At 46.7% G+C, this 25,875-nt stretch overlaps 1 protein-coding gene across 3 annotated transcripts in view; it reads left to right on the forward strand.

Moving 5' to 3' along the window:
• Window positions 1-25,875, forward strand: part of LRRC18 (leucine rich repeat containing 18) — a 150,332-nt gene that overhangs the window by 44,519 nt on the left and 79,938 nt on the right. For all 3 annotated transcript variants that reach the window (XM_075347328.1, XM_075347330.1, XM_075347329.1), the window contains exon 2: window positions 15,172-15,259. The gene's annotated coding sequence lies outside the window, so the exon portion shown is untranslated. The remainder of the gene's footprint in view (window positions 1-15,171; window positions 15,260-25,875) is intronic.

The raw sequence follows: 25,875 nt of genomic DNA on the forward strand, positions 1-25,875 counted from the left end.
CAAATTTCCAGGCTCTTTATGACAAAGTGCAGTGTTGGTTGCAGTTTGTCTGCAGTTAAAACTGCAGCGTGCACATATAGCCTAACTGTGATTTAGGCACAATATGGAGCTCAAAAGGGAGGGTGGCATTTGGATTTTGGAGTTCAGATTTCACTGGATTTCTTTTTTGAGGGGGTTAGCATTTTTCAAGAGCCTTTGTCCTACAAGCAAAATGGAAACCCCCTATATTTTTAACAGATGATGAACCTGAGTGAGGACTTGTATTTTAGTGGGTTGAGTTGAATGCTATTTGGTGGCGATTTGGGTACAGAACATTTTTGATCAGTACACATTGAACCTATGGTGTATGCTGAGCAATTACATTAGGGTTTTCATTGAAGCTTCCATCAGATCCATACTCTTAGGCGGGCTTTGCACACTACGACATCGCAGGTGCGATGTCGGTGGGGTCAAATTGAAAATGACGCACTTCCGGCATCGCATGCGACATCGTAGTGTGTAAAGGCTCGATGATACGATTAATGAGCACAAAAGCGTCGTAATCGTATCATCGGTGCAGCGTCGGCGTAATCCATGATTACGCTGATGCGACAGTCCGATGTTGTTCCTCACTCCTGCGGCAGCACACATCGCTGTGTGTGAAGCCGCAGGAGCGAGGAACATCTCCTACCGGCGTCACTGCGGCTTCCGTAGGATATGCGGAAGGAAGGAGATGGGTGGGATGTTTACATCCCACTCATCTCCGCCCCTCCGCTCCGATTGGCCGCCTGGCGTGTGACGTCGCTATGACGCCGCACGACCCGCCCCCTTAACAAGGAGGCGGGTCGCTGGCCAGAGCGACGGTCGCAGGACAGGTGAGTCCATGTGAAGCTGCCGTAGCGATAATGTTCGCTACGGCAGCTATCACAAGGAAATCGCTGCTGCGACGGGGGCGGGTACTATCGCGCTCGGCATCGCAGCATCGGCCTGCGATGTCGCAGCGTGCAAAGTACCCCTTAGTGAGGCAGCAGAGCTACTCCAGACTGTTTGGCCTGTGTTCAGTAGTGTCTTTTCAAAGGTGCACAAAACTGTTGATGACTGCACTTTTGTGCATGCCTAAAAAGACGAGTAAGAAGATGGACACCGCCAGAGCACATACCAGATGGGACTTCAAAGTGACTCTCTCTGCCTCATTAAAGTGAATTCTCCATTGGGAATTTTGTCTGAATCATATTTTTCAGAGATTTATACATAATCCCCAGTGTAAGCGCTCAACGTAGAGTGCAGGAAAAATACATTCTATGATCTTTGGGAAGCAGAATGAACAAACTAATAGAAGTTGAAGAATTGGCTTTATATATTTTTTACGCCATTTATCTTGCGATATAAGTGATAGAGCAGCGTATTTCTTAAGTCAGTACGATTACAGAGATACCAGATTTATATTATTTTTTTAGGTTTCATGACTATTACACTAAAAACACTTTTTTTACCTAATAAAGATTTCTGCATCACTGAACTTTCAAGCTATAGTATTTTTTTTTATTTTTCTGCTATTTTTCATGCTATTGCTTGTTTTTTTGCAGGTTGAGTTGAAGTTTTTATTGGTACCATTTTGGGCCACATAATAATTATTGATAACTTTCTATTTTGCTTTTTGTGAGGCATAACCAAAATGTAACAGCAATTCAGGAATTTTTCTTTTCTTAGGCCAGAGTCACATTTGTGAGAGACTCGCACGAGTCTCGTATTGCATCACCCGGCACGGCTACATACTCTCCTGACAGGAGCAGGTCGGCTGCATGTATTTCCATGCAGCTGAGATGCTCCTGTCCGGAGAGTATCAGGCCGTGTCAGGTGATGTGAAGCGAGACTCACGCTAGTCTTTTGCAAATGTGACTCCAGCCTTACGCTGTTTACCATGTTGTAAAAGTGATAGGAAAGCTTTATTCTTCAGGTCAGTACAATTCCAGCACAATACCACTTTTATATATGGTAGTTTTTTTGCCACTTTTACACCATAAAATCTATTTTATAGAAAAAAAAAGTGTTTGCATTGCTGTATTCTGAGAGCTATAGCTTTTTTATTTTTTTGCTGATGGAGCTATATGGCAGCTTGTTTTATTGTGACATTTTCAGTTGGGCTATTTTTATTTATATATAACTTTTTGATTGTGTTTTATTTCAATTTTTTGTCAGCTATAAGATGAAAAGACATAGTTCTGCTATGTTTTTTTACGGTGTTTACTGAAGGGAATAATTAGTGTGACAGTTTTATATATTTGGTTGTTACGGATGTATTGATACCAAGTATGTGTACTTTTTTTGTTTTATTTTTTTACACAAATATAACTATTTATTGCAATAATTCCTTTTTATTTTTTTGTTCTTTATTTTCTGATTTTATTTTATTTATATTTTTACTTTTTTAACGTCTTTTTCCCTTTTTTACTTAGTCCCGATATGGGACATTACCTTTTTCTGCTTTGATTTGCTTTGACAGTGTAGCTGTCATGCTCCTGGCATGATCCCGGAGATGTCCCATAGCTGGGTGACCAGGAAATCATCATGACAATGTTGGGTCACCATGACGATACTGGGGCCCTTGCGGTGGCACTGATTGGAGGGGAGAGGGAGCAAGGCCTATCTTCAAATGCCCTAAGTGTTGCAATCGATCTCAATCTTGTCATTGAGAAATTTTAACAGCCAGGGATGGATTGGAGACTGTACCTAGCTGTAAGAGCTGGAGCTTGGCTGTCAGGAAAGCCGAGTCCCTTGGTAGCAATCACGGGGGCACAGCTCCTTCCACAATCGCAAGGAAGTATTGGCATGTCCGAAATCAGGAAGTCCCTGACAAATTGGACATACCTGTACATCTAGGGTCATGAAGTTGTTAAACAATGCTGCTTTATTATTATACTTGGCTTTGAAAAAACTTTATTGTTATTCTTACGTGCACCTTACATGCGTTTTTTTATGTGTTTCCATAGTGGAAACATACAAAAAAAACTCAGCGTACCCACAAGAGAAATTGACATGCTGCAAATTTAAAGCACCCACCAAAGGAAAAAAGAAAGTCCAGCGAGCATGCAAAAAAGTAAAATAACAGTTATTGAAAAATATTTAAAATTGAAAACATAGCAGTAGCGGAATAATCTGACAGTGTCAAAAATTATTAATTAATGACTATGCATTTCGGCTGAGGAGCCTTCTTCTGAGGTCATACAAAGTTAAAATCAATCCACACAGAGAAAAAAAAGCAAACCGGAGATAATGTCACAGAGGGAGTTGGTATTTAAACAAGGGAGTGTGGTATCCTAAAGAAGTGATAGTCCCCGAGGCTCTAATAAGCCATTCATGAATACCCAGTAGTTATGATGAAAAAAAAAAATTCTACAAAAAAAGTATCAGAATAGAACATTCAAAAAAATAATACATTGATAGAACAGCAGACAAAAAAATTGTTTAGTAAAAAGGGAAGAAATAAAGTTTTTTTTATGAAAAAAAAAAAATATATATATTTTTACAGAAGTGTGTGACATCAAACAGAACAATAATATCTCAATAAATCCTTATCAGGTCCTGACTATTATTTAGCCCATCTAGAGTTGTAGTGCCTAAGGTGAAAATCCACTTTGATTCCATATTTAGTAATTTTGTTCTGTGGTCACTACTAGAGATGAGCGAACCGGTCGCGGTTCGGCTCGAGGTCGGTTCGCCGAACGGAGCTCCCGTTCGAGTTCGGTTCGTCGAACGTTCGACGAATCGAACTCGAACTGCATAGGAAACAATGGCAGGTATTCACAAACACATAAAAGCACCTAGAAAACACCCTCAAAGGTGTCCAAAAAGTGACAAACAACTCACAACACAACACAAACACATGGGAAAGTGACAAGAACAAATTCTCATGTGAAAACAAAAGAGCGTAACGAGGAAAAAGAGGACGAGACACAGATATAGGCATGGCACGCCCTTCTAAAATCATGTAAAACACCGCAAGGTGACTCCAAGCGGAGTCTCCCTTTTTTCCAAAAATTGGGCCACACACACACCCACCCCTTCATTGGCAGCACTTGTGCCCCAGTTGTACACTTCAAGGGTAGATTTACATCAAGCACAATCAAAAATACGCCATACTTAACCGTTCCCAGGATGACCCCGGGTTACGTAGCAAAGTCTTTCCTGATCCCAGCTCTGTTCATCTTGGCTTCTTTTAAAAACAATGTAAGCAAGGGTTACTCCAAGCGGAGTCTCCCTTTTTTCCAAAAATTGTGCCCCACACACACCCACCCATTCAGTGGCAGCACTTGTGCCCTAGTTGTACACTTCACAGCTAGATTTGCATCAAGCACATTCAAAAATACGCCATTCTTAACCGTTCCCAGGATGACCCCGGGGTAGATAGCAAAGTCTTTGCTGAACCATGACTTGCTCATCTTGGCTTCTTTTAAAAACAATGTAAGCAAGGGTTACTCCAAGCGGAGTCTCCCTTTTCTCCAAAAATTGGGCCACACACACACCCACCCATTCAGTGGCAGCACTTGTGCCCCAGTTGTACACTTCACATCTAGATTTGCATCAAGCACATTCAAAAATACGCCATACTTAACCGTTCCCAGGATGACCCCGGGGTAGGTAGCAAAGTCTTTCCTGATCCCAGCTCTGTTCATCTTGGCTTCTTTAAAAAACAATGTAAGCAAGGGTTACTCCAAGTGGAGTCTCCCTTTTTTCCAAAAATTGGGCCACACACACACCCACCCCTTCAGTGGCAGCGCTTGTGCCCTAGTTGTACACTTCACAGGTAGATTTGCATCAAGCACAATCAAAAATACGCCATACTTAACCGTTCCCAGGATGACCCCGGGGTAGGTAGCAAAGTCTTTCCTGATCCCAGCTCTGTTCATCTTGGCTTCTTTTAAAAAACAATGTAAGCAAGGGTTACTCCAAGCGGAGTCTCCCTTTTTTCCAAAAATTGGGCCCCACACACACCCACCCCTTCAGTGGCAGCAGTTGTGCCCCAGTTGTACACTTCACAGCTAGATTTGCATCAAGCACATTCAAAAATACGCTATTCTTAATCATCCCCAGGATGACACCGGGGTAGGTAGCAAACTCTTTCCTGATCCCAGCTCTGTTCATCTTGGCTTCTTTTAAAAACAATGTAAGCAAGGGTTACTCCAAGCGGAGTCTCCCTTTTTTCCAAAAATTGGGCCCCACACACACCCACCCATTCAGTGGCAGCACTTGTGCCCTAGTTGTACACTTCACAGCTAGATTTGCATCAAGCACATTCAAAAATACGCCATTCTTAACCGTTCCTAGGATGACCCCGGGGTAGGTAGCAAAGTCTTTGCTGAACCATGACTTGTTCATCTTGGCTTCTTTTAAAAACAATGTAAGCAAGGGTTACTCCAAGCGGAGTCTCCCTTTTTTCCAAAAATTGTGCCCCACACACACCCACCCATTCAGTGGCAGCACTTGTGCCCTAGTTGTACACTTCACAGCTAGATTTGCATCAAGCACATTCAAAAATACGCCATACTTAACCGTTCCCAGGATGACCCCGGGGTAGGTAGCAAAGTCTTTCCTGATCCCAGCTCTGTTCATCTTGGCTTCTTTTAAAAACAATGTAAGCAAGGGTTACTCCATGCGGAGTCTCCCTTTTTTCCAAAAATTGGGCCACACACACACCCACCCCTTCAGTGGCAGCACTTGTGCCCTAGTTGTGCACTTCACAGGTAGATTTGCATCAAGCACAATCAAAAATACGCCATACTTAACCGTTCCCAGGATGACCCCGGGGTAGGTAGCAAAGTCTTTCCTGATCCCAGCTCTGTTCATCTTGGCTTCTTTTAAAAAACAATGTAAGCAAGGGTTACTCCAAGCGGAGTCTCCCTTTTTTCCAAAAATTGGGCCCCACACACACCCACCCCTTCAGTGGCAGCAGTTGTGCCCCAGTTGTACACTTCACAGCTAGATTTGCATCAAGCACATTCAAAAATACGCTATTCTTAATCATCCCCAGGATGACACCGGGGTAGGTAGCAAACTCTTTCCTGATCCCAGCTCTGTTCATCTTGGCTTCTTTTAAAAACAATGTAAGCAAGGGTTACTCCAAGCGGAGTCTCCCTTTTTTCCAAAAATTGGTCCCCACACACACCCACCCATTCAGTGGCAGCACTTGTGCCCTAGTTGTACACTTCACAGCTAGATTTGCATCAAGCACATTCAAAAATACGCCATACTTAACCGTTCCCAGGATGACCCCGGGGTAGGTAGCAAAGTCTTTCCTGATCTCAGCTCTGTTCATCTTGGCTTCTTTTAAAAACAATGTAAGCAAGGGTTACTCCAAGTGGAGTCTCCCTTTTTTCCAAAAATTGGGCCACACACACACCCACCCCTTCAGTGGCAGCGCTTGTGCCCTAGTTGTACACTTCACAGGTAGATCAAGCACAATCAAAAATACGCCATACTTAACCGTTCCCAGGATGACCCCGGGGTAGGTAGCAAAGTCTTTCCTGATCCCAGCTCTGTTCATCTTGGCTTCTTTTAAAAAACAATGTAAGCAAGGGTTACTCCAAGCGGAGTCTCCCTTTTTTCCAAAAATTGGGCCCCACACACACCCACCCCTTCAGTGGCAGCAGTTGTGCCCCAGTTGTACACTTCACAGCTAGATTTGCATCAAGCACATTCAAAAATACGCTATTCTTAATCATCCCCAGGATGACACCGGGGTAGGTAGCAAAGTCTTTCCTGATCCCAGCTCTGTTCATCTTGGCTTCTTTTAAAAACAATGTAAGCAAGGGTTACTCCATGCGGAGTCTCCCTTTTTTCCAAAAATTGGGCCACACACACACCCACCCCTTCAGTGGCAGCACTTGTGCCCCAGTTGTACACTTCACAGCTAGATTTCCATCAAGCACATTCAAAAATACGCTATTCTTAATCATCCCCAGGATGACACCGGGGTAGGTAGCAAAGTCTTTCCTGATCCCAGCTCTGTTCATCTTGGCTTCTTTTAAAAACAATGTAAGCAAGGGTTACTCCAAGCAGAGTCTCCCTTTTTTCCAAAAATTGGGCCCCACACACACCCACCCATTCAGTGGCAGCACTTGTGCCCTAGTTGTACACTTCACAGCTAGATTTGCATCAAGCACATTCAAAAATACGCCATACTTAACCGTTCCCAGGATGACCCCGGGGTAGGTAGCAAAGTCTTTCCTGATCCCAGCTCTGTTCATCTTGGCTTCTTTTAAAAACAATGTAAGCAAGGGTTACTCCATGCGGAGTCTCCCTTTTTTCCAAAAATTGGGCCACACACACACCCACCCCTTCAGTGGCAGCACTTGTGCCCTAGTTGTGCACTTCACAGGTAGATTTGCATCAAGCACAATCAAAAATACGCCATACTTAACCGTTCCCAGGATGACACCGGGGTAGGTAGCAAACTCTTTCCTGATCCCAGCTCTGTTCATCTTGGATCATTTTTAAAAAACACAGCAAGCAAGGGTTACTCCAAGCGGAGTCTCCCTTTTTTTCCAAAAATTGTGCCCCACACACACCCACCCATTCAGTGGCAGCACTTGTGCCCTAGTTGTACACTTCACAGCTAAATTTGCATCAAGCACATTCTAAATCCACAAGCATTTACTCTCCCCAGGATGACACAGGGGTAGTAAATTCCTGGTGGATCCATGACTTGTTCATTTTGATGAACGTTAGTCTGTCCACATTGTCACTGGACAGACGCGTGCGCTTATCTGTCAGCACACACTCAGCAGCACTGAAGACACGTTCAGAGATAACGCTGGCAGCTGGACACGACAAAATCTCCAAGGCGTAACTGGAGAGCTCTGGCCATTTTTCTAGATTTGAAGCCCAAAATGAGCAAGGCTCCATTTGCAAAGTCATGGCATCGATGTTCATTTGGAGATACTCCTGTATCATCCTCTCCAGCCGTTGACTTTGTGTCAGACTTGTTGTCTCTGGTGGCCTTGCAAAGGAGGGTCTAAAAAAATTATGAAAAGATTCCATAAAATTGCTGTTACCAGCACCAGATACAGTCCTACTGGTACGGGTAGACTGTTGAAGATGACGAAACTGTCCCATGTTTGTCAAGTTACAACTGGGAGAATCACTCCCTGCACCTGCACGGTTGTTTGGTGGAAAAGCCGAGCTAAGATCGAGTAACAGCTTCTGCTGATACTCCTGTATACGTGCGTCCCTTTCTATGGCTGGAATTATGTCACAAAATTTGGACTTGTACCGGGGATCTAATAGTGTGGCAATCCAGTAGTCATCTTCACTTCTAATTTTGACAATACGAGGGTCATGTTGGAGGTAGTGCAACAAGAAGGCACTCATGTGTCTTGCGCAGCCATGCGGACCAAGTCCACGCTGTGTTTGTGGCATAGAGGTGCTACCCGTTCTTTCTTCCTCTGACATCTCCACCCAACCTCTTTCAACTGAAATTTGACCAAGGTCTCCCTCATCTGCTGAGTCTTCCATGTCCATGGACAGTTCGTCCTTCATTTCTTCATGTTCTCCTGCACCTTCCTCAACATTTTGCCTGCTACTATGTGCCCTTGTTGATCCCTGTCCCCCATGGTCCCATGCCTGCTGCGTTGGTGATGATGAACGTCTGGACCTTGGTGATGTTGTTGTCCCTTGCGCATATGAATCCTCCTGTAGTTCCTCCCCTTCCTGTTGTCCCACCCCCTGACTCCGAATAGTGTTTAGCGTGTGCTCCAGCATGTAAATGACTGGAATTGTCATGCTGATAATGGCATTGTCAGCGCTAAACATATTCGTCGCCATGTCGAAACTGTGCAGAAGGGTGCATAGGTCCTTGATCTGAGACCACTCCATCAGGGTGATCTGCCCCACCTCTGCATCTCATTGGCCCAGGCTATACATCATGACGTATTGCACCAGGGCTCGGCGGTGCTGCCACAGTCGCTGTAACATGTGGAGAGTCGAATTCCAGCGTGTCGCCACATCGCATTTCAGGCGATGAACCAGCAGGCCGAAAGACTTCTGGAGAGATGCAAGTCACTCAGCTGTGGCGGTTGAATGGCGGAAGTGAGCAGACAGTTTTCGTGCCCTGGTCAGAAGGCCATCTAGGCCGGGATAGTGTGTTAAGAATTGCTGGACAACAAGGTTCAACACGTGAGCCATACAAGGCACGTGTGTCACCTTGCCCAGGCGAAGGGCCGCACCCAGGTTTGCAGCATTGTCGCACACGGCCTTACCAGGCTGCAGGTTGAGTGGAGACAACCATTTATTAAACTCGGACCGCAGAGCTGACCACAACTCCTCAGCTGTGTGACTCCTATTCCCAAGACATGTCAAGCTAAAGACCGCCTGATGCCGTTGCGCTCTGCTGCCAGCATAGTAATGAGGCGTGCGTGATTCCTTCTGCGCAGTGAGAACGCTGGTGGCCTGACCAGGCAGGCTTGGGGCAGAGGTGGAGGACCCAGATGAGGTGGAGGAGGCAGAAGCAGTGTCGGAACTTGTACAGACAGAGGATTGACACACAAGTTGTGGGGACGGCAAGACTTGTGCAGCAGACCCTTCACCATCTATCACCATAGTTACCCAGTGCCCAGTCAGCCACATGTAACGTCCCTGTCCATGCTTACTTCTCCAAGTATCGGTGGTGAAATGCACCCGTTCACACACAGAGTTTCTCAAGGAAGCGGTGATGTTGGGTGCGACATGCTGGTGTAGCGCGGGCACACCTTTCTTAGAGAAGTAGTGGCGACTAGGCATCTGGTACTGGGGCACAGCGACAGACATAAGGTCTCTAAAATCCTGTGTGTCCACTACGCGGAAAGGCAGCATTTCAGTAGCCAAGAGCTTACAGAGGGATAGAGTCAACCTCTTAGCTTTGTCATGGGTCGCAGGAAATGGCCTTTTATTTGACCACATCTGAGGGACAGAGATCTGGCTGCTGTGTGTAGACGGTGTTGAGTAGGGTGTCCCTGGAAAAATGCAGGTTTGTGAGGAAAGTGCAGGCGGAGACATGATGTTGCCTTCATCCAACGTTGGTGCTATTGATGTCTGAGAGAGCTGTACACACTCACTTGTTTCCCCTTCCAAACCAACTGACGACCTACCAAGCAAACTGCCTGTTGCCATTACAGTGGTGGAAGTTGTGCTTGGAAAACCAGATGTGACAGCTGTCCCCACAGTCCTAGAAGATGAAGAGCGCGCGGATGCACTGGAAGGGGCAGGCCCTGGATGGTTCGCTCCGCTAGGCCGCATTGCAGCACGGTGAGCTTCCCACCGGGACCTATGATATTTATTCATGTGACGATTCATGGAAGAAGTTGTCAAACTGCTGAGGTTTTGACCTCTACTAACAGAATCACGACAAATTTTACACATCACATAATTTGGGCGATCTTTTTCTATGTCAAAAAAGGACCAGGCTAGGCAAGGCTTAGAGGGCATGCGACCTGCTGAGCCCCCCCGACTAGTGTTCAGAGGCAGAGTGGTGGCTGATGATGCAGTTGTAGACGTACTACCAGTGCTCCGACTCTGTCCAGGAAGGCGCAAGGTAACTTCGTCGTCGGTTGCATCCTCCTCCACCGCCTCTGTTGACCTCCTCGAGTGCCTGACTGGGGGTTGACAGTAGGTGGGATCTAGAACTTCATCATCAATTGTTGTGTTTGCACTCCCCTCCCCCTCAGACCGAGCCTCTTCTGGCCCTGACCGAAAATTTAAGTTGTCATCCCAATCTGGTATCTGCGTCTCATCGTCATCAGTATGTTCGTCATTGTCTATAACCACAGGTGTTACAGTTTGTGACAAAGGGTCAACATTATGCTCAGAAACTTGGTCCTCACGGCCTGAATCAGAGTCACAAAGGTTCTGGGCATCACTGCAGACCATTTCCTGTTCTGTACTCACTGTAGCTTGGGAGCAGACTTCTGATTCCCAGGCTATAGTGTGACTGAACAGCTCTGCAGACTCAGCCATCTCAGTTCCACCATACTGTGCAGGGCTGATGGAGACTTCAGAGCTGGGAGAAAGCAAGTTTGATTGGGATGACAACTCAGAGGACTGGTGTTTTTTGGATGCGGTACTTGAAGTGGCTGAGAGGGCACTTGTTGGACCACTTGAGATCCATTCAAGCATTTTCCTTTTTTGGCCATCATCTACCTTTGTTCCGGTTGTTCGTGTCCGTAAAAAAGGGAGCACATCGGATTGTCCACGGTAAGTAGTAGACATCTTACTTTTGCTGGTAGATGGTCTATCTTCAGCAGATGATAATGGAGCTTTGCCACCTTCCCCACTGACAAACCCTTTTTTTCCTTTTCCACCACGCCTCTTCCCCTTTCCACCAGCATCTGTCATTTTGCCACTCATGTTGATTGCGACAAGATTGTGCACTGAAAATGTGGTAGTAAAAATTGAGAGGTGGTGTAGATTGCAGCGGTGGTCTAGCTTTATTAACAGCAGAATAATATAGAATAAATATCCCTGACAATGCAACTACGACCCTTAAACTGGCAGCATAAATTGCTAGTATAATGGCTTAGTTATAATGAGTTGGAGTGTGCAATGCAGGCAGACGTGCTGCAAATATCTTTGCACTACTGGGACTATACAGAAGTCCAACAGCCACGTTTAGGATGCCACTAAGTTCACTCAGTGTTTGCTAGTATAATGGCTTAGTTATAATGAGTTGGAGTGTGCAATGCAGGCAGACGTGCTGCAAATATCTTTGCACTACTGGGACTATACAGAAGTCCAACAGCCACGTTTAGGATGCCACTAGGTTCACTCAGTGTTTGCTAGTATAATGGCTTAGTTATAATGAGTTGGAGTGTGCAATGCAGGCAGACGTGCTGCAAATATCTGTGCACTACTGGGACTATACAGAGGTCCAACAGCCACGTTTAGGATGCCACTAGGTTCACTCAGTGTTTGCTAGTATAATGGCTTAGTTATAATGAGTTGGAGTGTGCAATGCAGGCAGACGTGCTGCAAATATCTGTGCACTACTGGGACTATACAGAAGTCCAACAGCCACGTTTAGGATGCCACTAGGTTCACTCAGTGTTTGCTAGTATAATGGCTTAGTTATAATGAGTTGGAGTGTGCAATGCAGGCAGACGTGCTGCAAATATCTTTGCACTAGTGGGACTATACAGAAGTCCAATAGCCACGTTTAGGATGCCACTAAGTTCACTCAGTGTTTGCTAGTATAATGGCTTAGTTATAATGAGTTTGAGTGTGCAATGCGGGCAGACGTGCTGCAAATATCTTTGCACTAGTGGGACTATACAGAAGTCCAACAGCCACGTTTAGGATGCCACTAGGTTCACTCAGTGTTTGCTAGTATAATGGCTTAGTTATAATGAGTTTGAGTGTGCAATGCAGGCAGACGTGCTGCAAATATCTTTGCACTAGTGGGACTATACAGAAGTCCAATAGCCACGTTTAGGATGCCTCTAAGTTCACTCAGTGTTTGCTAGTATAATGGCTTAGCAATAATGAGTTGGAGTGTGCAATGCAGGCAGACGTGCTGCAAATATCTTTGCACTACTGGGACTATACAGAAGTCCAATAGCCACGTTTAGGATGCCACTAGGTTCACTCAGTGTTTGCTAGTATAATGGCTTAGTTATAATGAGTTGGAGTGTGCAATGTAGGCAGACGTGCTGCAAATATCTTTGCACTACTGGGACTATACAGAAGTCCAACAGCCACGTTTAGGATGCCACTAGGTTCACTCAGTGTTTGCTAGTATAATGGCTTAGTTATAATGAGTTGGAGTGTGCAATGCAGGCAGACGTGCTGCAAATATCTTTGCACTAGTGGGACTATACAGAAGTCAAATAGCCACGTTTAGGATGCCACTAAGTTCACTCAGTGTTTGCTAGTATAATGGCTTAGTTATAATGAGTTGAAGTGTGCAATGCAGGCAGACGTGCTGCAAATATCTTTGCACTAGTGGGACTATACAGAAGTCCGATAGCCACGTTTAGGATGCCACTAAGTTCACTCAGTGTTTGCTAGTATAATGGCTTAGTTATAATGAGTTGGAGTGTGCAATGCAGGCAGACGTGCTGCAAATATCTTTGCACTAGTGGGACTATACAGAAGTCCAACAGCCACGTTTAGGATGCCACTAGGTTCACTCAGTGTTTGCTAGTATAATGGCTTAGTTATAATGAGTTGGAGTGTGCAATGCAGGCAGACGTGCTGCAAATATCTTTGCACTACTGGGACTATACAGAAGTCCAATAGCCACGTTTAGGATGCCACTAAGTTCACTCAGTGTTTGCTAGTATAATGGCTTAGTAACCAGGTGTTGGAGTGTGCAAAGGGCAGGAGGGTACAGTGGCAGGGTTGTGGGTCTCTGGGTAGAGGAAAGGAAGCCTGCCTTTCTTTCCCTCCTAATGGGGAAATGCAGCGAGGAAATCCCTGACCTTAGCTACACAGACGCTGTCATCTTGTGTAGCTGTTAAACTCTGTTTTCAGGACCTGTCACCTATGGCTCTGACCCTGCCGGTATGAGCCCTTAAAAGGACTGATTGAAAGTGCTATCCCTAAGCTGTCCAGCGCTGTGTATGGATCGTAATACAGCTGTATCGGCGATAGGAGCTGCGCCAGTGATGTCTGACACCAAGGACGCAGAAGAGATAATGGCGTCCGGATGGGCAGATACTCGTTTTTATAATGCAGGGACATGTGACATGGACATCCTATCACACATGCCGTTGCTTCTCTGGCTAAAAGTCCACTTAGCTGTGTGTGTGTCTGGGATTGGCTGACATGCTGGCCCTCCCCACTACACGCGCGCGCTTAGGGAAGGAAGACAAGGAAAAAAAAAAAATGGCGATCGCCATTATACATGCAGCAGTGATCTGAATGCGCTGTTCCCGCACACTATACACTGAAATGTCATAATAGTGTGAGTCACAGAGTGACTTACACTATTACAGCGGAAACCCAGCTAGGAATTAGCTGGGTTTTTTGCTGCTAGAACCGTTCTCGCACGTATCTAGAACTATCGAGCTTTTGCAAAAAAGCTCGAGTTCTAGTTCGATCTAGAACAGCCCCCAAAATCACTCGAGCCGCGAACTGGAGAACCACGAACCACGAACCGCGCTCAACTCTAGTCACTACCTCTGATAGGTGCCGTGACCTTTTCTATCCCTTTGAACCTAAAATGTTTAAGGTCTCCCTGGTGTATGCAGGAAAAAAGTTTGGATGCTGCAGACAGTGTAAGGGCAGCAGGATGAGCTGAATCTGAAAGGTTTATGCAGATATCCCTTTTTAAAGGTCCTATAGTGCAACCTACGTATTGTAGTTTGCATTCCATGCAGGCTATAAGCCATGTGCCCACGGGCGCTCGTACCTGCGGATATATTCGCAGGTACGGCCGCATGTTTCCCGCAGGTGCCCGCCGGCAGCCACAGCTATTTTTAGCTGCGAGTTTCCAGCGGAATAGCTACGGGAAACATGCGGAGATTCACGCGATTTACCTGCGGACGTCCCGGCCTCTATCTCCATAGCGGAGGGCCGGGATCTCCGCAAGTAAATCCGCATGAATAATTGACATGCAGTTAGATGCGGCTGAGGGATCTCCGCAGGAGATTCCGCAGCCGCACTTTGCGCAGCGTGGACACAGACACTCCCCATGTCCCATAGGGTAACATGGGGAGTGCCTGTACATGCTAGAACCTGCGGATTTATCTGGAAAATCCAGAAAAATCTGCAGGTTTTCCGCGGCAAACTCCGCAGCAAAAAGCTTCCGTGGGCACATGGCCTTAGGAACTGCTGCACTTGATGAAGTGATTAATTGGATATTTAGTTATATTATGGTTACTAATAAAGGTGTCTGAGTTATGCATAGCTGCAAGATGTGCACTTATTCGCACCACATTTAAAACAGCCTTTTAATTTTAACCAGGTTTCACTAGTATGTGTGGTCTGCGCTTGAAAAAGGCTGAGAGACAGAATATTATACAAAGAAGGTGCTTTGAGTGCAACAAATTGAATTCTATTCTCACTGAGAATCTTATAAGGATCCTGGTTGGTAAATTGGTAAATATTTTTTTATGGTGTTTCTGATATCAATATATTATGCACTGTAAGAGTTAGAAAAAATAATCTTTGTTGCTGGGTTTTGGATGCGGAATTTGATTGCCTGTTGCTCTTTTTATTTTTCAGTAGGTCCCTACTGTCTATCCCATCGACTGCAGCAATAGCCCGTTCAAGCATCCAGCTGCCGTAACCCCTTTCAGACAATCTTTTGCAGGTATTTGTTCTTTTTTATAGGTATTCTTATTAGAGCTATTTCTCTTTTAATCTAATCAGCTCTCCTATAGGAATATTTTTGATAGTATGTGATGGATGACAGGAGTCCGCAGCTAGAATAGTATTACATGATGTAGGTTTACAGTAAGGGCTAATACTAACACATTGGTCACTTGTGTTGTTACCTTCTTTCATAGTTACATAGTTACTTAGGTTGACCCTTAGGTTCAACCTTCCTCCACCAGTTCTACATTTGGTCACTAAGTCATTTATAACCAACAATGTTGTGTCCTGAGGAAATCATCCAGCCCTTTTTTAAAAGCTGTTATAGTATCTGCCATTAGCCATTACTACCTCTTGCGGTAGGGCATTCCACAGTCTGACTGCTCTAACTGTAAAGAATCCTTTCCTATTTAGCTGCCGGAATCGCTTTTCTTCCACTCTCAGTGTATGCCCCCTGGTCCTTAGTATTGTCTTTGGAAGAAATAAGTCATGTGCCAGTCCTTTATATTAACCACACATGTTCATGAGATCTCCTCTGAGACGTCTTTTTTCTAAGCTAAACATATCTAACTTTTTCAACCTCTCATCATATGGGAGGCCTTCTATTCCTTGTAGTAGTCTAGTTCCCTGCCTTTGAACTGACTCTAACACATAATTAATATACACAAACAAGAAAAACAATGGTTCCCCAATTGCATAATCCCTATAAGGACCAGTAAATGTCTCACTGGTGTGGTAAGGAAACCAGTTTCATAGTTTACTTAAGGTGGTTGAGCAAAGTTAATGACCCGGCAATATATTCCCAAGTTGAGAATCCAAAGTAAAAACTTTAAGAGATCTTTACACTCCTTTTATACTATGTCATGAACAGCCGAGGGAGTCACTCGGAAATCCCTCAGCTGTTCGCTGATTTGTCACATGACTACTCTCTAGCGCCTCCCTTGTCTTCAGGCCACTTTTGGTACTGCAGGACAATGCATAAGATGAGCCTGCTGAGCTGATAAGGCCAAATATTGGAGGTCTCACAGCAAGGGCAAATGTATATATCACCGATTCCCGCTAATGGAATATATATATACCTCGGTACCCGTAATGATAGCACTTCAATAATTCTATGCAATAACAATTACGCTGCCACCACCCTGACTTTCTACGGGTAGCTGGGGACCAGTTTCAGATAGCATAAGGCGCTTCGGGGTTTTAGATTCGTATATAAAGCATGAGGAAAGAAACGATTAAATTTGTATATATTTAATCCGAAAATAGGCAGTGTTTTAAAAAATATACAAGGATTTACAAAAGGGAACAATACACATACAGTATAGACAGTTACATTAAAATAAAAGACATATACATTAAACTTACTAAGCTTGTGCCATAGAAGTGACGTCTGCTTAGGGAGTGGAGGGGCTCCTAGAGAAGAAGATATTAGAGACAGCATCACCTCTTTCTGATGCCCTCCAAACTGACTGACCCTCCCCCCAGAAAGTAGCCAGGCTCTCCTATGCCTTCGCTACCCCCCTTGACTGTGACATCATTTTACAGTCTCTTGTGGGCTGTGCTTGAGATGCTCACACAGTTCCTTAATTCTGTTTTTTTTCATATCTCTGCCCCTGGGTCACACAGGTGAAAGATATTAGCGTCATTTTTTATATCTCGATTTTACATTTACATAGATATCAAACACCATGCCTCTAGCACGATTTTACTGGCCAATGCTAATTTGTTGTGATATTGGCGATCTCCCCATTAAGCAAGAAGGTGCACTGGGTTCAGCACGACACCGGGATTCTGGCAATATGTTTTCCATTTTCTAGCATTAATGTAGCGCTTAAAAACTGCTTTGGAATTTTTCCCACAATAAGACAAAGGACTGTCTTTCTCTGCATTTTTGTTTTCTGTAGATCTACCATCACCCATGTCATAAATACCTCAAGCTTCCAGGCCGATCAGATAATCGTCATGACGATCTGTGGCTGATGGCAAAAGGGAGTGGGGTGAAGACCCTCCAACAGTTTTACATGACATAGTAGTAACAGTTCAGGAGCTCATCTGAAGTTAATAGTGCAAAAGGAGTTTACAGATCTCTTACAAGGAGCCTGTCATATGAGAAAACCCTATAAGGCCCTGTGCGCACACTGTATTTTTTGCCGCGGTTTTGCCTTGGCTTTGCTGCATGTTTTGCTGCAGAAAATGTTCATAACCTTGTTGCAGTCCTTCCCCAGCAAAACCTATGGTAAAAAAAAAATGCTGTGCGCACCCTGCGTTTTTTTTCACCTACAAATTTTGCTGCTTGCTTTCTGCAGCAAAAAGAATGTGCATGTCACTACTTTTCCGCAGGTACCTGCGTTTTTTGCCATAGATAATGGTGGTAAAAAACGCAGGGAACAACCTGCGGAAAATTTGCGGCAAAACCTCCGTAAAACCGCAGCAAATTGCGGTAATACCGCATGCGGTTTTCAGGTGCGGTTTGCTGCGGGTTTTTTTTACTGTAGGTGCGGTAATCTTTCAGAGGGTGCGGAATTTTCTTAAGAAAATTCCATTTTCTAGTGCGCACAGGGCCTTAGGCGGGCTTTGCACGTTGCGACATTGCACGTGCGATGTCGGTGGGGTCAAATCGAAAGTGACGCACATCCGGCGTCGCAGTCGATATCGCAACGTGCAAATCCTTTTTGATACGATGAACGACCGCAAAAGCGTCGTTATCGTATCATCGCTGCAGCCGCCGACATTTCCATAATGCCGGTGCTGCGACAGGTGCGATGTTGTTCCTCGCTCCTGCGGCAGCACACATCGCTGTGTATGAAGCCGCAGGAGCGAGGAACCTTCACCTTACCTGCCGCCGGCTGCAATGAGAAGGACGGAGGTGGGCGGGATGTTTACATCCTGCTCATCTCCGCCCCTCCACTTCAATTGGCCGCCTGCCGTGTGACGTCACTGTGACGCCGCACGACCCGCCCCCTAAGGAAGGAGGCGGGTCGCCGGCCAGAGGGACGTCGCACGGCAGGTATGTGCGTGTAAAGCTGCCGTAGCGATAATAATCGCTACGGCAACTTTCACTATATATCGAACGTGCGACGGGGGCGGGACTATCGCTGCAGCATCGGTAACACATTGTTACCGATCTCGCAGCGTGCAAAGCCCACCTTAGGCCCCTCTGAAAGATTTGCTGCATTTTTTCCGCAGGTTGATCCCTGCGGGTTTTTACCATTATTTATGGCAAAAACAGCAGGTACCTGTGGAAAAGAAGTGACATGCATATTAATTCCGCAACGGAAATTCCGCAGGTAAATCCGCAGGTAGAAAAAACGCAGTGTGCGCACAGCATTTTTTTATACCTATAGGTTTTGCTGGGGAATGTCTGCAGAAATGTTAGAAACATTTTCTGCAGCAAATCTGCGGTAAAATCCGTGGTAAATCTGCACCGTGAGCACATAGCCTTAAACTTCAGATATGGAATTAATCTGCAGGTTAATGGCGTTTGAAACCTGCCCGGTCCCTGCACATCGAACCCGGCTGCCATGAGGAAATGAACTTTATTCCTCATGGCAGTGTTCAGGTTTATACTATATGGAGAGAAGGTATGCATACCAGTGACTAAGTAAGGGGAATATATGAAAAGCAGAAACTGCTGTGTGAATACTGACATGAAAAATACAATAGCTATATGTAAGAATGAAAATATGAAAATGAAATCTGCATTACTGCCATGAACATATGAATAAAGAGAAATTTAGCTATTGAATTGATCAATGCAACAGAGCCCCAAAACTACGCCTTAGGGCTGCTTCTCACTTGCGAGTTTCTCGCAGTAGAGCAATGCGAGAAAATCTCGCATTGGAATCGGACACATGTTAGTGAATGATTCAGCTCGCATTTGCGATTTTTTTTCTCAGTCCAAATCGGACTGAGAAAAAAATTGCAGCATGCTGCTTTTCTGCGAGTTTCTACTGCGAGTTTCTCCAATGCAAGTCTGTGGGAGCGTGTAAATAATAGGATGTCACGGGACGGCACTCACACCATCCTAGTGACATGCGATTTTCTAAATACATTTCTCGCATGTTTCCTAAAACACTGGAAATGAGTGATGTCTCACAATGTCTGTCAATCACTATTCTCTGTCAGTCGGTCTCTCCCTCTCGGTCTCTATTCTCTCTCTGTCGGTCCGTCACTATCTCTGTCCCTCTCTCACAGTCTGTCTGTCATTTTCCCCTCCTCTCTCATACTCCCCATTCCCCGATCCCCGGCGCGGCGCTGTATGGCATTCACACTGCTGCGGCGGCTTTTACTATTTTGAAAAAACCGGCCGCTCATTAAACAATCTCGTATTCCCTGCTTTCCCCGCCCACAGGCGCCTATGATTGGTTGCAGTGAGACACGCCCCCACGCTGAGTGACAGGTGTCTCACTGCACCCAATCACAGCAGCTGGTGGGTGGGTCTATACTGTGCAGTGAAATAAATAATTAAATAATTAAAAAAAACGGCGTGCGGTCCCCCCAATTTTAATACCAGCCAGATAAAGCCATACGGCTGAAGGCTGGTATTCTCAGGATGGGGAGCTCCACGTTATGGGGAGCCCCCCAGCCTAACAATATCAGTCAGCAGCCGCCCAGAATTGCCGCATACATTAGATGCAACAGTTCTGAGACTGTACCCGGCTCTTCCCGATTTGCCCTGGTGCGTTGGCAAATCGGGGTAATAAGGAGTTAATGGCAGCCCATAGCTGCCACTAAATCCTAGATTAATCATGTCAGGCATCTCCACGAGATACCTTCCATGATTAACCTGTAAGTTACAGTAAATAAACACACACATACCTGAAAAAATCATTTATTAGAAATAAAAAACACTAACAAATTCCCTCATCACCAATTTAATAAGCTCCAAAAAGCCCTCCATGTCCGGCGTAATCCAGGATGGTCCAGCGTCGCATCCAGCTCTGCTGCATGGAGGTGACCGGAGCTGCAGAATACACAGCCACTCCTGTCAGCTCCACGCAGCAACTGAAGACAGCCGCGCGATCAGCTGAGCTGTCACTGAGGTTACCCGCGGCCACCGCTGGATCTAGTGACAGCGAGTAACTTCAGTGACAGCTCAGCTGATCGCGCTATTCCCTTCATTAGCTGCATGGAGCTGACAGGAGCGGCAGTGTCTGCTGCAGCTCCGGTCACCTTCATGCAGCAGAGCTGGAAGCGACGCTGGACCATCCTGGATTACACCGGACATGGAGGGCTTTTTGGGGCTTATTAAATTGGTGATGAGGGAATTTGTTAGTGTTTTTTATTTCTAATAAATGATTTTTTCAGGTGTGTGTGTGTTTATTTACTGTAACTTACAGGTTAATCATGGAAGGTATCTCGTGGAGACGCCTGACATGATTAATCTAGGATTTAGTGGCAGCTATGGGCTGCCATTAACTCCTTATTACCCCGATTTGCCAACGCACCAGGGAAAATCAGGAAGAGCCGGGTACAGTCCCAGAACTGTCGCATCTAATGTACAGTTAGGTCCAGAAATATTTGGACAGTGACACAATTTTCGCGAGTTGGGCTCTGCATGCCACCACATTGGATTTGAAATGAAACCTCTACAACAGAATTCAAGTGCAGATTGTAATGTTTAATTTGAAGGTTTGAACAAAAATATCTGATAGAAATTGTAGGAATTGTACACATTTCTTTACAAACACTCCACATTTTAGGAGGTCAAAAGTAATTGGACAAATAAACCAAACCCAAACAAAATATTTTTATTTTCAATATTTTGTGGCGAATCCTTTGGAGGCAATCACTGCCTTAAGTCTGGAACCCATGGACATCACCAAACGCTGGGTTTCCTCCTTCTTAATGCTTTGCCAGGCCTTTACAGCCGCAGCCTTCAGGTCTTGCTTGTTTGTGGGTCTTTCCGTCTTAAGTCTGGATTTGAGCAAGTGAAATGCATGCTCAATTGGGTTAAGATCTGGTGATTGACTTGGCCATTGCAGAATGTTCCACTTTTTTGCACTCATGAACTCCTGAGTAGCTTTGGCTGTATGCTTGGGGTCATTGTCCATCTGTACTATGAAGCGCCGTCCGATCAACTTTGCGGCATTTGGCTGAATCTGGGCTGAAAGTATATCCCGGTACACTTCAGAATTCATCCGGCTACTCTTGTCTGCTGTTATGTCATCAATAAACACAAGTGACCCAGTGGCATTGAAAGCCATGCATGCCCATGCCATCACGTTGCCTCCACCATGTTTTACAGAGGATGTGGTGTGCCTTGGATCATGTGCCGTTCCCTTTCTTCTCCAAACTTTTTTCTTCCCATCATTCTGGTACAGGTTGATCTTTGTCTCATCTGTCCATAGAATACTTTTCCAGAACTGAGCTGGCTTCATGAAGTGTTTTTCAGCAAATTTAACTCTGGCCTGTCTATTTTCGGAATTGATGAATGGTTTGCATCTAGATGTGAACCCTTTGTATTTACTTTCATGGAGTCTTCTCTTTACTGTTGACTTAGAGACAGATACACCTACTTCACTGAGAGTGTTCTGGACTTCAGTTGATGTTGTGAACGGGTTCTTCTTCACCAAAGAAAGTATCCGGAGATCATCCACCACTGTTGTCATCCGTGGACGCCCAGGCCTTTTTGAGTTCCTAAGCTCACCAGTCAATTCCTTTTTTCTCAGAATGTACCTGACTGTTGATTTTGCTACTCCAAGCATGTCTGCTATCTCTCTGATGGATTTTTTCTTTTTTTTCAGCCTCAGGATGTTCTGCTTCACCTCAATTGAGAGTTCCTTAGACCGCATGTTGTCTGGTCACAGCAACAGCTTCCAAATGCAAAACCACACACCTGTAATCAACCCCAGACCTTTTAACTACTTCATTGATTACAGGTTAATGAGGGAGACGCCTTCAGAGTTAATTGCAGCCCTTTGAGTCACTTGTCCAATTACTTTTGGTCCCTTGAAAAAGAGGAGGCTATACATTACAGAGCTATGATTCCTAAACCCTTTCTCCGATTTGGATGTGAAAACTCTCATATTGCAGCTGGGAGTGTGCACTTTCAGCCCATATTATATATATAATTGTATTTCTGAACATGTTTTTGTAAACAGCTAAAATAACAAAACTTGTGTCACTGTCCAAATATTTCTGGACCTAACTGTATGCGGCAATTCTGGGCGGCTGCTGACTGATATCGTTAGGCTGCGGGGCTCCCCATAACATGGAGCTCCCCATCCTGAGAATACCAGCATTCAGCCGTATGGCTTTATCTGGCTGGTATTAAAATTGTGGGGACCGCACGCCGTTTTTTTTAATTATTTAATTATTTATTTCACTGCACAATATAGACCCGCCCACCGGCTGCTGTGATTGGGTGCAGTGAGACACCTGTCACTCAGCGTGGGGGCATGTCTCACTGCAACCAATCATAGGCGCCTGTGGGCGGGGAAAGCAGGGAATACAAGATTGTTTAATGAGCGGCCGGCTTTTTCAAAATAGTAAAAGCTGCCGCAGCAGTGTGAATGCCGCACCGGGGATCGGGGATCAGTGAGTATGAGAGAGGCCTGCTAACTTCAGTCACTCAGGGGATTAGCGGTCACCGGTGAGCCCTTCACAGGTGACCGCTAATCAGGACGCGGCACAGACAGAGCCGCAGTATGACAATGAAGTCGGGTGAAGTTCACCCGAGTTCATTCTGATCATGCGGCTCTGTCTGTGTCTGCTGTCATCTGCCATTCAGCTCTGCTACATGGCTGTCTGTGTCTGCTGTCAGCGGCCATGTAGCAGCTACTGAGGTAGCCGGGAACGGCTATCTTACTCATCATCTGTTGTTGGAGATAGTGGAGGGGGTGGAGGCACAGCTTTCCATCAATTTTCACTCACTTCCTCATGTCAAGGGCGAACCACCCCGTCTCTTCGCAGTGTCGGATGTAGGAGACCAGCTCTCCTGGCTCCAGGTCTCGATCCGGGTGACCCGTAGGCAGGTGTGGTGCCACATCCCTCCGGGAAACAAAAATGTCGGCATCCATGCCGGCTCATAAATGAAGCCCCATCCTTTTTGGGGGTTGAAATGTCGGACCTGTACTTGGTAGGTCGGGCCGGTCACCCGGAAGGTTGATTGCCAGAGATTGTTCTTCTCCCGGTAGGTGCGGGTTAACACTTCCGCATTCCGCTTCTCTCGGGCAGCGATTTCGACCTTCAGCTGCTGCTGTTGCCGCTCCCAGTACGGGGCACTGGTTCCGTGCTCTTCTTCTGCCTGCTCAGGGGCTTGGCTTATCCGGATACCCTCACTGCTGGCTACAACCAGCCTCCTTTGAAGTGGAGGGCTCCGATGACTCGTGGCTTGCTCTGCCGCCTTACAGGTGCATCCTGGCTGCGCCTCAGCCGGGACTGGGTACTGGGGAACGGTCGGCGTCTTTGCTGCGGCCGACTTCCGGTCGGGCGTCGCCTCTGTTGCGGCCAGGCGAGCTGCTGGAGCCGACGTCATCAAGCGCGCAGCCATCCTTGGAACCGGGGGTGACGTCATCTTTGGCGCGGCCGGGCTCGGGGCCGGAGGGGATGTCTTCCGGTCCTTGACCTTCCGCGGGGCTGGTACGGGTGCCGGAGCGGTGGCGTGCTCATAGCCCGAGGACACTGTTGACAGGTCATCGCAGGCAGATGTAACGGGTACCGCTGCCGTGGTTTGAGGCAGCGGACCGATTGGGGCACTAACTGCAGGTGCAGGCGGCGAGGGAGGCGACGTGGCGGACGGGGGCAGACCAAGCTCCTCAGCTGGTTGGGTCGGTTCCGGTGGAACATAGGGCCGTGGGTCGCTTACCTGCTCTTCCGAGGCCATCTCCTCTTCGCATGCCCGGACGGCTGCAGCCAGATCCCTCATCTCAGCCGTCCATCTTGTCAGCAGGAAATTTGCTTGGGCCTGGATCTTGCAGCACATCCTCGCGGTCTGGGCTTCCACCCTGTCGGCAGTCCCGGGAGCAGGTTCCTCCATAGTCAGGTTGCTGGACCGGTCAGACATCCTCTCGAGATGGTGTCCAGGAACAGAAGATGGCAGAGTCCTGGTGTCCCTGCCTCTTATCTCTTTGGGTCACATGCCGCAGTTTTCCGCCGGCCCCCCTGTTTTTTCGGGAGCAAACCTCCAGCGCGCCTCACTAGTTTCATTTTCGGCCTCGGGAATTACTTCCTTCCGGCTGTGTTCCCAGGGGGCGGGGCTTCAACTTTGCGCACTTTCTCGGGGAAGAAGATGCTGGGTTATTGTTTTTTGCACCCAAAAATGGCGGCTTTTCAAAATTTTGCAGCAGAGCACTGCTGACAGTCCAGAACAAGGCACACTTCAATCAGGTAGGTGGATTAATTACAATGCTGTTCGTGACGCCAGGTTTCAAGGTGTGCCGCCCCCGTGCCAGCAGCCAGGCTGCTCGGATCCGGATCTGCAGTGTGGCTCGAGGAATTCTACTGGACCCGGGGGTCGCGTGGACACTTCAAATAAAAGGGGACGTATTCGCACGGAATTCACCACAGTGTGTGGTGAAGTGTGGCACCACCGCTGCTGTTATGGGGCACCCGGGGGCGATGGGATGGCAGCTGGATGTTAACCCCTCCGTAGGTAGGGATGGATGCCCCAGGGCCCAGTGTCTCTGTGTGGGGGGTGGTGATTGCAGGGGCCAGCGCGCCCGATGTATTCTGGTCCCACACCCGGGTTGATGGTCTGTGTCACTTTCCTCTGCACTGTATTTTTGGTGTAGTGGACTTCCCAGTGTGAAACACGGGAGTCTGCTCCCGGTACTTTGGTTGGGAGCCGTGCCCGCTGACGTTGGCCCTTGGGATCTACCGGGCCCTGGCGGATGCCCTATCCCCGCGGTGGGCTGTTGTCTGCTTTTGGGACTTTGGTTGGGACAGGACCTATAATCCTGCCCTCAATTGGTTAATTAGCTAGGCCCTTGGTTCCGGTCCTGGCTTCAGGGTCCAAGTACCCCCTCTGTGCACGGTTTCCGGGTCGGTTCTCCGGTGTCGGTACCGGCGGGCTCCAACCCTGTCCCGGTCCACCTCGGATCTCCGGCTGCCGTCTTCCCGTCTCCTGACAGACACGGACCACTGTCTGCCACCTAGCCAGTACACTGGGGCTCCAACCCCGACTCCTTTCCTTTCTGTCTCAGCACTTCACTTCCTCCTCTCAACTGTTCCACTCCACTAGACTCACTCCTCTCCACTTGAACTCCAACTTTCAACTACTCCTTTTCCTGCCCCAGGTTCTCCAGACCCCTAGGTGGTCATTCTCCATCCGCCTGGTCCCGCCCACTGGTGCCTTTCCTACCCTGGGGGAGGTGACTAGGGTTTTGTTGGCTGTGTGTAACACTGTGTGGGATGGTGTTATGCGGGGGCCTACTCTGTGTGACCACCTAGCGGCGCCAGGGCGTCACAATGATGCAACTTAATCACTTCACTTAATCACTGCACACAATTTGTGAAGGTAAAGAGCCACAATAGAGATAGGCATATCACGGCAAGCACCCCCAACAAAACCAAGTGTAAATAGCAGGGGCCTTGTTAAAGTCAGAACAGATCAGGGGCCCAAGGCCACGACATATTTTTGCCCCAAATAACATTAAAAAAAACAATTAAAAA

This window comes from Anomaloglossus baeobatrachus, chromosome 5 (genome assembly GCF_048569485.1).
Source record: "Anomaloglossus baeobatrachus isolate aAnoBae1 chromosome 5, aAnoBae1.hap1, whole genome shotgun sequence".
Classification (NCBI taxonomy): Eukaryota; Metazoa; Chordata; class Amphibia; order Anura; family Aromobatidae; genus Anomaloglossus; species Anomaloglossus baeobatrachus.